This window comes from Tympanuchus pallidicinctus, unplaced genomic scaffold (assembly GCF_026119805.1).
Source record: "Tympanuchus pallidicinctus isolate F22 unplaced genomic scaffold, pur_lepc_1.0 scaffold31, whole genome shotgun sequence".
Taxonomy (NCBI): Eukaryota; Metazoa; Chordata; class Aves; order Galliformes; family Phasianidae; genus Tympanuchus; species Tympanuchus pallidicinctus.
In genome coordinates, this window is record NW_026294749.1 from 13,791,692 (window position 1) to 13,806,372 (window position 14,681).

At 42.2% G+C, this 14,681-nt stretch overlaps 1 protein-coding gene across 1 annotated transcript in view; it reads right to left on the minus strand.

Annotated features, from left to right (window-relative positions):
* TPPP (tubulin polymerization promoting protein) overlaps positions 1–14,681 on the minus strand; it is an 89,614-nt gene that overhangs the window by 67,503 nt on the left and 7,430 nt on the right. The gene's annotated exons all lie outside the window — the stretch shown is intronic.

Here is a 14,681-nt window from a genome sequence, read left to right on the forward strand (position 1 = left end):
AAGTCTTGTTCAGCATCTTCACCAACGATCTGTGTGAAGGCATACAGTCCACCCTCAGCAAGTTTGCTGATGGTACAAAGCTGGGAGGAGCAGCTGTCACACTAGAAGGCTGTGCTGTTATTCAGTAACACCTGAATAGGCTGAAGAGTTGGGCAGAGAGAAACCTGATGAGAAGTAACAAGGGCAAGGGTAGGGTCCTTCACCTGGGAAGGAATAACTGCATGCATCAGTACCAGTTAGGATATGACCTGCTAGAGGTGAGCCCTGTGGAGTAGGTGTCCCAGTAGGTAAGGTTATCCATAAGCCAGCAGTGTGCCCTTGTGTCCAAGAAGGCCAGTGATATTCTGGGGTGAATCAAAAAAAGAGTGGACAGCGCGTCCAGAGAGATGATCCTCTCCATCTACTCTGTCCTTATGAGGCTACATCTGGAGTACTGTATCCAAGACTAGGCTCCTCGCTTCAAGAAAGATAGGGAACTACTCAAGAAAGTCCAGCCAAGAGCTACAAGGATGATTATGGGCCTGGATCATCTTCTTTATGAGGAAAGGTTCAGAAAGCTGAGACTGTTTAGCCTGGAAAAGAGGAGATTGAGGTGGGATCTTATCAGCACTTAGGAATATCTAAAGGGTGGATGTCAGGTGGATGGGTCCAGGCTGTTTTCTGTGGTGCTCAGCAAAAGGACAAGAGGCAATGGACGCAAACTGGAAGACAGGGAGTTCCATCTGAAAATGAGGAAAAAACTTCTGTGAGAATGACAGAACACTGTAACAAGCTGTCAAGAGTGTCCTCTTCTGAAGATATTAAGAACCCACCTGGATGCTTTTCTGTGCATTCTACTCCAGAGAACTTGCTTTCAAAGGAGGGAGTTGGAGTAGATAATCTCCAGAGGTCCATTGTTATTATGCGATTCATGAAAGGAAGAGGGATGATCAAGCAAGGAAACTTTAATAAATCAGTCAGGTTCAATACACAAACAGGACTAATAGCCACATCTTAGAATCATAGAATCACAAGGTTGGAAAGGACCTACAAGATCATCTAGTCCAACTGTCCTTACTACCACTAAGCTACTAAACCACATGTCGTAGCACTTCATCCAGATGCCTCTTGAACACTGCCTGGAATGGTGGCTCCACCACCTCCCTGAGCAGGCTATTCTGGTGCCTGACTACTCTTTGGGAGAAAAAGGTTTTCCTTATATCTAATCTAAATCACCCCAACTTGTGGTCATTTCCCCGGGTCCTGTTTGTTGCCTGGAGAAGAGGCCAAACCCCTCTTCATCACACAGCCTCCCTTCAGGAAGTTGCAGAGTGCAGTGAGGTCTCCCCTGAGCCTCCTTTTCTCCAAACTGAACAATGCCAGCTCCTGCAGCCGCTCCTCATAAAACTTGTGCTCCAGACCCCTCACCAGTTTCGTTGCCCTTCTCTGGACACGTTCCAGGGCCTCAGTGTCCTTCCTGTAGTGAGAGACCCAAAACTGAACACAGCACTCGAGGTGCAGCCTCACCAGTGCTGAGTACAGGGGATGCTCACCTCCCTGCTCCTGCTGGCCACACCATTTCTAATGCAGGCCAGGATGCCGTTGGCCCTCTTGGCCACCTGGGCACACTGTCGGCTCATGTTCAGCCGAGCACCAACCAACACCCCCAGGTCCCTTTCCTCTTCACACTCATCCAGCCACTCATCCCCAGGCCCATAGCGCTGCATGGGTTTATTGTGCCCAAAGTGCAGGACCCAACACTTGGCCTTGTTGAACCTCATCCCATTCACCTCAGCCCAGCAATCCAGCCTGTCTAAATCCCTCTGAAGGTCCTCCCTACCCTCTGGCAGATCAACACCACCTCCCAGCTTGCTGTCATCTGCAAACTTACTCAATGCCCTCATCTAGGTCATCAGTAAAGATATTAAACAAGATGAGCATTGTTAATGCTATTAAAAATATATTAACAGCAATAGGAGGACTGGATATAAAATCACTCCATTACCTGACGAGGATGGTCACCTCAAACACAGATCACAGATCACAGAATCACAGAATCACAGAATCACCCGGGTTGGAAGGGACCTCAAGGATCATGTAGTTCCAACCCCCCTGCCTAGCAGGGCCACCAAACATACACATTTAGATCAGGTTGCCCAGGACCACGTCCAACCTGGCCTTGAACACGTCCAAGGACGGGGCATCCACAACCTCCCTGGGCAGCCCGTTCCAGGGCCTAACTACTCTCCTTGTGAAGAACTTCCCCCTAACATCCAACCTAAATCTTCCCTCCTTCAACTTGGATCCATTTCCCCTAGTCCTGCTGTTGTCAGCACTTCTGAAGAGTTTACTCCCCTCCTGGGTGTAAGTTCCCTTCAGGTATTGATAGGCTGCAATGAGGTCACCCCGCAGCCTTCTCTTCTCCAGGCTGAACAAGCCCAATTCCCTCAGCCTGTCCTCATAGGGGAGGTGCTCCAGCCCCCTGATCATCTTAGTCGCCCTCCTCTGGACCCTTTCCAAGATCTCAATGTCTTTCTTGTACTGAGGGCTCCACACCTGGACACAGGACTCCAGATGGGGCCTCACAAGAGCCGAGTAGAGAGGGACGATCACCTCCCTGTCCCTGCTGACCACCCCTCTCCTGATGGAGCCCAGGATCCCATTTGCCTTTCGAGCTGCCAGAGCGCACTGCTGGCTCATGTTCAGTCTCTCGTCCATCAGGACCCCGAGGTCCTTCTCTGCCGAGCTGCTCTCAAGGACCACTCCTCCCAGCCTGTACGGGTGCCTGGGGTTCTTCCGGCCCAAATGCAAAACCTTGCACTTTGCCGTGTTGAACCTCATTAGGTTCACCCGAGCCCAGCCCTCCAGCCTGTCGAGGTCCCTCTGAATGGCATCCCTTCCTTCCACCGTATCAACCGCACCACTCAGCTTGGTGTCGTCAGCAAACTTGCTGAGGGTGCACTCAATTCCCTCATCGATGTCATTAATAAAGATGTTAAAGAGCACCGGTCCCAAGACAGACCCTTGGGGGACACCACTTGTTACCGGCCTCCACCTGGACACAGAGCCATTGACCACCACCCTCTGTCTGCGGCCTTTCAACCAATTGCTTATCCATCGGGTCGTCCACCCATCACATCCACTTCCCTCCAATTTGGAGATGAGGATGTGGTGGAGGACCATGTCAAAGGCCTTGCTCAGGTCCAGGTAAATGACATCGGTCGCCTTCCCTTCGTCCACCAATGCCGTCACTCCATCATAGAAGGCCACAAGATTAGTTAGGCATGACCTTCCCTTGGTGAAGCCGTGCTGGCTGTCTCGGATCACATGCTCCTTCTTTATGTGATCAAGATGTTGTCCAGGAGGATCTGTTCCACGATCTTCCCAGGCACGGAGGTGAGACTCACCGGCCTGTAGTTCCCCAGGTCCTCCCTGCTCCCCTTCTTGTATATGGGAGTGACGTGACCCTTCCTCCAGTCACCCGGGACCTCACCTGACAGCCACGACTTCTCAAATATGATGGAGAGCGGCTCGGCAACCACCTCAGCCAGCTCCTTCAGGACCCTGGGATGCAGCCATCCGGCCCCATAGACTTGTATTCATTCAGTCTAAGGAGGCACTGTCGGACTTGCTCTGCCCTTACAGTGGGGAGGGATTTACCTCCTTGGTCCCCACATAGAGGTTTGGGGATGCAGGGTTCATGGACGTGAAGAAGACTAGAATCCTGGCCACCAGTGAAGACCGAGGTAAAGAACTCATTCAGCACCTCAGCTTTCTCTTCATCTGTTGAAGCCAGTTCTCCTTTTAAATTTACCAAAGTAGGTACGCCCGTTTTGGCCTGTCTCTTCTGGCCAATGTACCTGTAGAAGGTTTTCTTATTGTTTTTCACGTCCCTTGCCAAGTTCAGTTCTGCCTGCGCCTTGACTTCCCTGATCCCAAGTCTGCAAGTCCAGATGGCATCCCTGTACTCTTCCCAGGTGACACAGCCTTGTTTCCAGAGCTTGTACACCCCTTTCTTCGCCCTCAGTTCTCTTCATCTCAGTTCTCAGATGATGCAGACAATGCAGACACGCTTCATGCCTTCTTTACATCTGTCTTCAACATTGATTATGGACTTTAAGACCCCTGGAGTACTGAGCTGGAGGACTTCTAGTGTGGAAATAATGAACTCCCAGCCAGCTCCAAACTTGTGCAGGATTTATTCCAGCTGCATATAAGTCTATGGGATCTGGGACCTATCCCAGAGTTCTCAAGAGAGCTGGCCTATGCCATCACAAGACCACTATCAATTATCTTTTAATGGATTGGTAGTCAGGAAAGGTCCCAATCAACTGGAGGATGGCAAACATAGCCCCAGTTTTCAAGAAGAGCAAGAAAAAAGACTCTGATAGTTACCGGTCAGTCTCACCACAGTGCCTGATAAAGTTATTGAGATAATTCCAGGACTTAACAGCTGAAAGAAAATGCAGTGATTGGCCACAGCTGACCAACCAAGTTCATGAGGGGAAAGTCCTGTTTAACAAATTTAATCTCTTTTTGTGACAAGAATTACCCACCTATTTGACCAAGGGAAGCTGGCTGATGTAATTTTTTGGATTTCAACAAAGCTTTCGGTATTATTACTCACAGTGTCCATCTGGACAAAATGTCTAGCATACAGCTAGACAAAAGCATAGCACAATGGGTAAACAGTTGGCCTATGAGTCAGGCTCAGAATGTTATAGTAAATGGTGTTACATCAGACTGGTATCCAGTCTGTAAGGGAATTCCTTCTTATGGACAATTCTCTTTAGTGTTTCAATCAACGACTTGGATGCAGGACTTGAACTGGTACACTGTATAAATTTGTGGGTAACTCCAAGCTGGGAGGAGCCAATGACTTCCTCAGTGGCAGTAAGGCTTTGCAGAGGGCTGGGCTGTCAGTAAACACATGAAGTTTAACAAGAGCAAATGCCAGATTCTGCACTTGGGGTTGGACAACCTTGGATGAGGAGGTACAGATCAGGAGACAAGAAGCTAGAAAGCAGCCCTACAGAAAGGGATCTCAGGGTTCTGGTTGACAGCAGGTTGGATGTAAATCGGAAATCTGTCCTGACAGTCAAAAGGACCAATCGCCCTGGGGTGCATCAGACCCAAGCACTGCTTTCTATTTGAGAGGACACCTGTCTGACGCACATTCACCTCAACTACTTCTTGCAGTTTGGGGTGTCACAGTCTAAGACAGACATAAAACTATTAGAGAGCATTCAAATGCATGCTATGAAAATTGTGAAGGGTCTAGAAGACAAGGTATATTGCTTGATTTGTTCAGCTCAGAGAAGAAGAGACTAAGAGCAGACCCCATGGCAGCCTGTAGTTTCCTCATGAGAGAAGCAGAGCAAAAGGCACTGATCTCTCTCATGAAAGTGACACAACCCAAGAGAGTGGCATGGAGCTGCATCTGAGAGGCTCAAGTTGGATATTAGAAAAGGGTTCTTCACCGAGAGGGTGGTCAGGCCTTGGAGCAGACTCCTCAGGGCAGTGATCTCAGCACCAAGCCTGCTGGAGTTCAAGAAGTGTTTGGACAGTGCTCTCAGAAATATGGTCTGAATTTTGGTTGGTCATGTGTGGAGCCAGGACTTGGACTCAATAGCCCTCGGATGTCTCTTCTAAGTCAGTATGTTCTATACTATTGTGATACCTCTGCCAACCTAACCCTTAATGACCGGCATTCCTCTCTTCAGTTCACAGTCAGACTGGATGAGGATAAGCAAAATGATTAATTCTCTATTTCTTTATTCAACTGACACTTTTTTTTTTTGTTCAAGATACTTATCTTCTACACCTGCTGAACTAATTTTAGGAGAGCATAGTGTAAAATCACAAAATTTCATTTAGGGCTATCACACTACCTTCATATAATATTATAACTTTGAGTTCATTCTATTTCTGCATTAAAATTAACACCTCTTATACTTCAAAGCAGGACAGTCTGCATTTACTGTCTTAAACTCAAGAAAGCTACCATCATTTATATTTATTTCTTGTACTTTTATTCAAAAAATTAAATAATATGAATGCCGTGTTCATGTATTTTGTGGATTTCTACAGCAGTATCTACATTTCCTTTACATGAGAAAATTACACTGTTATAGGAAATACCCTCGAGTTCCAAGAAGCCTTCTCTCATCCCTGCACAAGGAATGACTTTCCTCATTCCCAAAAATCATCATAAAACTGAGTAGTTTTACACTAATAAATCAATATTGCTTTGCCATAGAAGGTGGCCTTTCAGAAACTCTTGAGAGTAGTCTAGCTCTCAGGAGAGATTGATTCTATGATTCTGTGATTCTTGGTTGGTTCAATCTCATCTGGAAGTCTGCTCCTTCGCAAAAAAAGGAGACCGTGACCTTGAGATCTCACTGTTATCCTAAGCTGAGCTGCATTTCCCAAGAGGTTAGTACAGCTGTGTTTGTAGGCTGTAGCTGTGACTGGAGGATACCATGCTTTTTCTAATCACAGACTACTGTGATAGTTCAGCTGTGACCCGATCTGATGATTCATCTATGTGACCCAGCATTTCAAGTTCTCTTTTCCTCTTCTAAATAACTATTTGAAAACATTATTGATGAAATATTATTTTCCCATGCACACTGTAATGTTCCAAAGCCACTCCAGCAGGAGCATATTTCTTTAAGACTTAGGAGAGGAGCAGAGCAGGGGCATGGGCTGTACAATAGCTCCAAAGGGGCTCTCACAATGCAAAGGTCCCAAACACTCCTTTATACAAGCTGACAAATGAACTTTGTTGCCCTTGGGCTGATGGCTACAGATGTGGGAAAATCTGGTCCCACAGTTTTCCCTTCTCAGATCTTCACAGCAAGAAAAGTACAGATTCCATGCCGAATTCCACAATATTACTCAATTTAATTGACATTAGAAATATACAGACCTATTCAAAATAAAATGGTATGTTTCCCCACTTCATTCTATCCATCAGCCAGTGTGCATATCTACCTTCTACAACTGACAGTGTCTTTTTAAATTGCTATACTTCTTGCTTGTTATTTCTATACTGTTTAACCTAATATTTACCTTTCCTTTTCTTTTTTGTTATTTTATATATGTTTTTTCCATCTGCTCTTTTTGCAGTTTTCTGCAAGACAGGATATTCTCTCTTGTTTAGACAGCTTCTTTACTAATACATACAGCCAGTTCAACCACAGTAGGATAATTTTATGGCCAGCATTATGTCCTAGGCTGAGCGATGAGATGCAGTACTGACAAAATGATAGATTCCATAAACATGGGGCAATTTGTGAACCAACAGTTACATTATATCTTGTACTAGAACTAACAAACAGTAAATAAAAAGATTTTACAAGTCATCAGGTCTCAGTAGGAAGACAATTTATTGTAATAACATTAAGACTGTGTTATTATAATAAAAGGTCACTTCAATTTGCTTGTTACTTTCAAGCTTTGTATATTTTAGTCAGAATATTTGTGTGAATGAAAGAGTATGATATTGGTTGAAACTTCCATCAGAATGTTGAAATCATTTTTAAATTGCAAGTAGTCATTCCAATTAAGTTTTAGTCAACTTTCAGTCAACGTTTAGTCAATTTTTATTCAACTTAGTAACATGTATTCAACTCCATTGATGTTTGTTGGTTGTGTGGTGGTTTTTTTTTGGAACCTGTCCTGCCTTTATGATTTTTGACAGTATGACCTCCTATGTTACACAGAATTTGTTCCTTTGCAACTAAGTCTGTGTTCAGTCTTAGTCAATTATAGGAGGGCAAAAGTAGCCATCTGCAAGACTCCTGCTGGCAGTACAGATACATTTTTTTATATATAATATTCCAAGGAGTATTTATTTGCATCAAAAATATGATAGCATGTAAAATAGGCAAGCACGAAGCATTCTCTCTACATTTTCACATCCTTTGAGAAGTTGTAGGCAAGTCAAAATAAAAGATAAAAAACTTACCAAGATTGCCCAGATAATAGAGGAGGCCCTTCAGGTATCCACAGTGATTTTCTGCTAAAATCTGAGAGGCTGGGACTTTTTAATACAGTTAGCTTAGGTTACTTTGTGTTAGCAGATATGAGAATATATGAAGCCTTTTTTAAATCTACTGGTTTGTGCATCCCCGATGTCACTCACTGCCCCAGCACTAAATACCCCGATTTGCTTTGTGTGAAAGTGAGACAATTTTAACTCTGATATTTTATGAAAGACTGCTCTTAAGAACTGTTCATTGATTAGGAAATGAGATGAGTAGAAAGGTAGGTTTGTGATATAACTGGCATTGACTGTAACTCAGGCAGTTACCATGTCATCTTCATTCTTGGCTTACACAATCCTTCTTTAATTGCTTTATGACAAACTGAACTTTGTTAGACCTCAACCCACCATCATGAATACACATTGGTACTGCATGTGGTCTACTGTAATCCAGCCTAGAATGGAAGCGTGATGTTCTAGCCCCACTAGCATTAGGTTTTTAGCCACTGATTTAAAAGGAGACAGCATTCAGTTTGCCATTTCCTTACTTCCTCATGAGCATTTACTAAACAAAGTTAGAGGCAAGCTGATTTTTTAAAGAAGTCCTAATTCCGTCCTGTTCTTAGATGTACTTAGCATGTGTTTAGACACTACAAGAAGCAAAGAGCCGTGTGCAATAAATTTTCTCACATTCTGTGCTTTTATTTAATTTAGCTCCAATGTCATATTTTGCCACTTATGCTCATTCTTTAGAAGTATTTTAGAAGACAAACCCTACTCTTCAGTTAAGCCTTCTTATATATTACAAACAAAAGCCAGGTCATTAGAAAATACAATGCAAACAGCCATCTAGAATAAAAATCATAGCAAGCAAAATCTCAGAGTAGCAATTTGAAAACAGAATCTGGAATGCTTTTGGTTGGTTGAAGAATTCCAGCAAAAGAATAATGCACCTTTTAACGAAGGCAGTGGCAGACTGAATTGTATTTGTTTTAAGATTGATCTCCTGTTTGAAAATCATGGGTATGAGTTCAGAAAGGAAAAACTAAAATAATGTCAAATGTCTTGCATGCACTGCAATGATCCACTGTAGCAACAAAGAAGTGTTTGCTTATGTGTAAAAATAAATGTTTAATTAAGATAAAATTATTAAATTTTAAATTAAAATTAAATTATTTTTCTGGTCAATAGTGAATCCCTTTTGCTATCCAGTGGAAGAAAAGATCATTCTTTTCACACTGAAAGGCACAGACATACTCTCTCAAATTTTGCTGAAGCTGACCAAGATATCTTTGGTTCCAGGCATTTAGATTAGGCTTACACCACTTTTTCACTGCTTTATCAGAATGTAAGAATGGAATGTCTCTAACAGTCTATTTCATACTCTTACATGTCAAAGTGTTGCTAAAGGTAGGTTAGTTTGTGTCAGACGAAGAGTGGAAAGATCTGAGACATAAAAACATGCTCTGCTTCTTCTGCTATAAATGTTGAAAAGTCCTGTCATGAAAAAGAGCAGAGGTATAACGAAGAGACTGAATTTGGCATTAAACTACCCCCATTGTGAACAACTAGAAGACATTCAGAACCTCAGGTATGAGGAAAAGCTCAGAGATGTGGAACCGTTGTGCCTGGAGGAGAGAAGGCTCAGGAAGAATCTTATTGCTGTCTTATTGATGACCTGACAGGAGGGAGCAAAGAAGCCAGGATCTTTTCAGTTGCGCCTGGGGGAGTGGCCAAGCTGAGCTGCAGAGGATCTGCCATACCAGTGATGTCTAATCGGCAGCTATACATGGTTTGCATTTTTGCATTACCAGTGCCCAGCGTGGGATTGGGCTTTTGCTAGAATAGTCTCAGATTACAGGTAAGTGATCTCTAAAATCACATCAACTAAATTGCCCAGAGCGAACAGTCTGACAGCTTTCAGCTTTTAGGTTGGATACAAAGCCCATTTATGAGAAGAACAGTAACTAGTGTTCTGAATACATCAGATATGTGCAAAGGGATAATATTTGATGAGACGAAAAACAAACAAACAAACAAAAAAGAACCCCTTCATTACTAAATTACCAAAACAAAACAAAATGTTTCAACACTGGAAACACATTTGATATGCTCTCCAACTCTTTTATTACAGCAGCACCACAGAACAGTATTCTACATGATAAAGCACTGTCATCCATGGACACCACTCTGATAAAACATTAGTGTGCTTTTTCTGATGGTCAGAAGAAAAGGCAGGCTATACTGGTTGGTGCAGATCCATATTCTGGACTGTAGTGAATCTTAGTTTAATAAGATATCATAGAATCATAGAAAGTTTGGGTTTAGAAGGGAGTTTAAGACCATCTAGTTCCAACACCACTGCCATGAGAGGGAACAACTTCCAGTAGACCAGGTTGCTCAAAGCCCCTCCCAACCTGGCCATGAACTCTTCCAGAGATGGGACATTCAAAACTTTTCTGCGAAGCAACTTCCATTGCCTCATCCCCCCTCATGAATTTTTTCCTAACATTTTATATTAATCTATCTGGTTTTTTAATTATTTGAAAGCTATTACCCTTTGTCCTTTAATTTCTTGATACAAATTTCCTCTCCAGTTGTCTTGTAGGTCCCCATTAGATAAGAGAAAGTGGTTATAAGATCCCCCTGAAGAAGACAGCCTTATGTTCTCAAGGCTCCCAACTTTCTCAGCCTTTTCATTTCCTTTCATTTCATTTTCATAGGAGAGGTGCTCCAACCATCCAACCATAATCACGGCCCTCCTCTGGATTCACTCCAGCAGATCCATGTCTTTCTTATGCTGGTGGCCCCAGAGCCGAACAGAGTATTCTAGGCAGGGTCTCATGTGAGGGAGTAGAAGGGGAAAATATCTCTCTTGACTTGCTGGTCATATTTATTTTGATGCAGTCCAAGGTATGCCTGGCTGATTTGCTCCTACAGTGGGCAGTATTTCACTGTCCCAGTCCCTGCCTTTGGTTCCTGTGGCTCAGTATGCCCAAATTTCTTGATACCATCAAACCAGACGGTGGTTCTTCTGGGTCAAAATTCAGCTCTGCAACACTGGTCATTTACATTTCAAATTTATTCTCACATTGAAACATGGTTATATTCCTCATACAGTGAGTGAATGCTGAGTTAATGTTTGAAGCTCATTTGCAGGCATTTTATGTTTATCTAAAAGAGGAAACTGATTATTTACTGATAGCAGTGAAAGATGGACCCTGCACCTGTTCATTAAAAAGTCTCTGATGAAATGGGGACCATACTGTTTAGTCCTTCATTTCTAGGTTACATTATGGCTCCAGTTTTAACTCTTATTTCCAAATTGTTTAGTTCCATAAGCAAATTAAATAGAGATATGAATAAGGTTCGGTAGCTCTCTCTAATTGAAACATGTCTCATGTATGTCAGATTCATAACTGCAAAGTTTATTAAGTTTTGGGCTAGCTGAATGAACCAAGACGTGAAGAAAGTCGCTTCCAGAAAAGAAAGCAGGTGACCAGTTTCATCTTTTCATCTTCATTTTTCATTTCTGCTCTCATGCTTTGGCATAAACAGAAAAAGTGTAGCCAAGACATGAAAGACAAATTGTTCTTAAGAGCCATTTCCAGACCACTAAATACTCACATCAAAGCAAGAACAACCCTGAGATTGCTTGATCACAAATCTGGAATACTGGGCCAATATACATTTTGGAGCCTAGAACAGAGAAGCCATGTCAAGGCTGATGAAAGCTGTCATAATCTCCTTTGTAAGACAGCTAATTTAGAAGAAGGCTAATTTATTAACGAAAATTATTTATCTTAATGCCAATGCATTAATGTAGTGAAAAATTTAGAACTCTTTACACTGAAGATTTTTTAAAAATTTAAATATCTTATCTAGCTTATTTAAAAAAGGACTACTAAATGTGTATTTCCCAGCTTTATAAAAATTGCATGCTTGGTGATTCAAGATGACAAGTACTGTGCATGTCACTACACCGAGTGATTGTAACAAGCTAGTTGATTAACAGCCCAAACTAATGACAGTAAGATTTCTTCATGCATTTAATGCTCTTTGAGCTATTCTGGTCCTGACTGTTGGCAGAAAAACAAAGATCAGTTTGTAGAATGCAGCAGACATCTATCTTAGAACAGAGCCAACAGCTAGACTGATGAAGTCATGAGAGAATTGATTCAGATCATAAGTAAACAAGGTTTACGGTTGAAAACGTGACCATAATTACTAGTAAAAGTCCGAAGAGCATACTGGTGTGTTACCTTCTTTGTTTTTCTTGTCTTTGCTATTTTGGATTATTCTTGTTTAATGTGCCGAGCAAAAAACCTTTTCCTTCCTTCCTTCCTTCCTTCCTTCCTTCCTTCCTTCCTTCCTTCCTTCCTTCCTTCCTTCCTTCCTTCCTTCCTTCCTTCCTTCCTTCCTTCCTTCCTTCCTTCCTTCCTTCCTTCCTTCCTTCCTTCCTTCCTTCCTTCCTTCCTTCCTTCCTTCCTTCCTTCCTTCCTTCCTTCCTTCCTTCCTTCCTTCTTTCCTTCCTTTCTTCTCTTTTTCTCTGTTTCTTCCTCCAATGGAATACATTTTGACACTGGCTAATCAGTATTGAATGAACGTTTGAGTTAGCTGGCAGAAGAGAGGCTTCCAGAATCTACAAGTGCAGATGAAGGCAATGAGATTAAATCAATATTTTTCTTTTAAGGCAAGTAGACAGATTTGTACTGAAAAGTAAATCTTCCCTTTCCTACAAATACATAAATACATTGTGCCTGCACCAGCAAGATATCACATTGAAGGACATATTTCTCTTAATCAGAGTCAATAAAACAAAATAAGGCCAGTTTTCTTGTCCACTCCTCCAGTGGGTGATTCATGGTTTAACAGTTCTTTAATGAAATGGGCTGCATAAGATTGTTCTTTCCCAAGTGTTAGTTTTCAGAGCCAGTTCTAGCCAAGTGGTGAGGGTACAATCCTTACCTCTTGACAAGAACAACAAAGATTTGCAAATTGTAACTATGGGACAGGGTTACACTCTGTGATATCAAGCACCCTAGGAACTGACATCTACAAATAATAGATGAGAAATGTATTCTTTTTATTATTCCACTGAATTACTGTATTTACTCTGAGAATACCACATTCATTTACAGGGATTTTTGTCACTGTAAAAGAGTCTCACTACAAAGCTCTTAAGTCAAATACTTCACTTACGAATGGACAGCTTTCTTGGAGAGCTGCCCTGGAATGATGCAACAAAACACAGGGTCTAATCTCTTTAGGATAAGGAGTGATGTCAACAGTAGCTATAATAACAAAGAGGTCAATGACTGGTAAACAAAACCCAAACAATTGAATGAGTGAAGGTTCAGCACCAGGAGATGGGTGCAAGAGACTAATGGTTTCACAGAGTTAGAAAGAAAGACAGAAAGACAGACAGAAGGAAAGGAGGAAGGAAGAAAGGGAGGAAGGAAGAAAGGAAAGAACAAAAAGAAAACAAGAAAGAAATCTTGACTGTTTCATGTTGGAAACACACCCGGCAGCAACAGTCAGTTATCTGTATGCTTTTAAATCATCTTAGAAAGTATAATTCTCTCCACATAGATCCCACAGCAACCTGCTGCCAGGCACTACCAATTCCAACTACTTATCAGAAACGGTGGTCGTGTTATTGGAAGGAAACAAGTCAGCCAGGCCATTGAAAGAAAATGTGTATGGAGTTTGCCTTGGTATGAACTAGAGTTCAATGGGTTATACTAGTGCAAACTTCATTGGCCTGAAGCATTAATCACTAAAACTAGAACTCATGGTAGAAAGTGCTGCCAATTCAAATGAAAACAAGAGCATTTAACCATTCATGTAGGTAAATGTTATCGGTACATCTGGAGATAAAGTGATTTATAAGTGATAATGAAATAAATCCTGTGCTACACAGAAGGTGTGCTAGTTTCATGGATGAATCAGCTAGCACACATCTATGTGCAGAAACAAAATAAATACCTCGCCTCTGTGTGTATACTGACTCTGCACACATCCTAGATTTTGGGAAAACAGTCAGATAGGCATCTGAGATAACATCTTGGGTGTACAAATATTCCCAGCATCATTTTGGGAGGGACCATATTTGTGTAAACGAGAAAATGAGTAGAAAGGAACAGTAAAGCTGGCTGGGGATGGAGAAACACATAATGATCTTACCAGGTCACAATACAGAGCAAAATAAACAGTTCATTAGTTAATTAAAAACAAAGCAACAAAAAACAAGTAATGAAAAAAAACACAACCCTTTTTCTTTATTTTCTGATCTCCCTTGGGCAGCTATTGAAAAAAAACTGTTGTCTTCCGTCCTGGTTTCAGCTGGGACAGGTTTGATTCTCCTCATAGTGCCTGGTGTGATGCTTTGTATTGGCTTTAGGAGAACAACAATGTTGAGAACACACCAGTTTTCCTTGGTGCTGCGCAGTGCTGTACAGAGCCAAGGATATTTCAGGCTTTCAGCTTCTCGTACTGTCCTGCCAACAGCGGGCCTGAGGGGGCACAAGTTACTGGGAGAGGACAGAAACAAGGCAGCTGACCTAAACTGACCAAAAAGATTTGCTATATGGTATAAAATCATATCATGTGAAAGAACTGCAAACCTGGGGTGTTGGCTGGGGTGGCAGCTGCTGCTTGAGAACTGTCAGATTCAAAGATACACTTGGTCCCTGGATTTAAAGCAATGTAC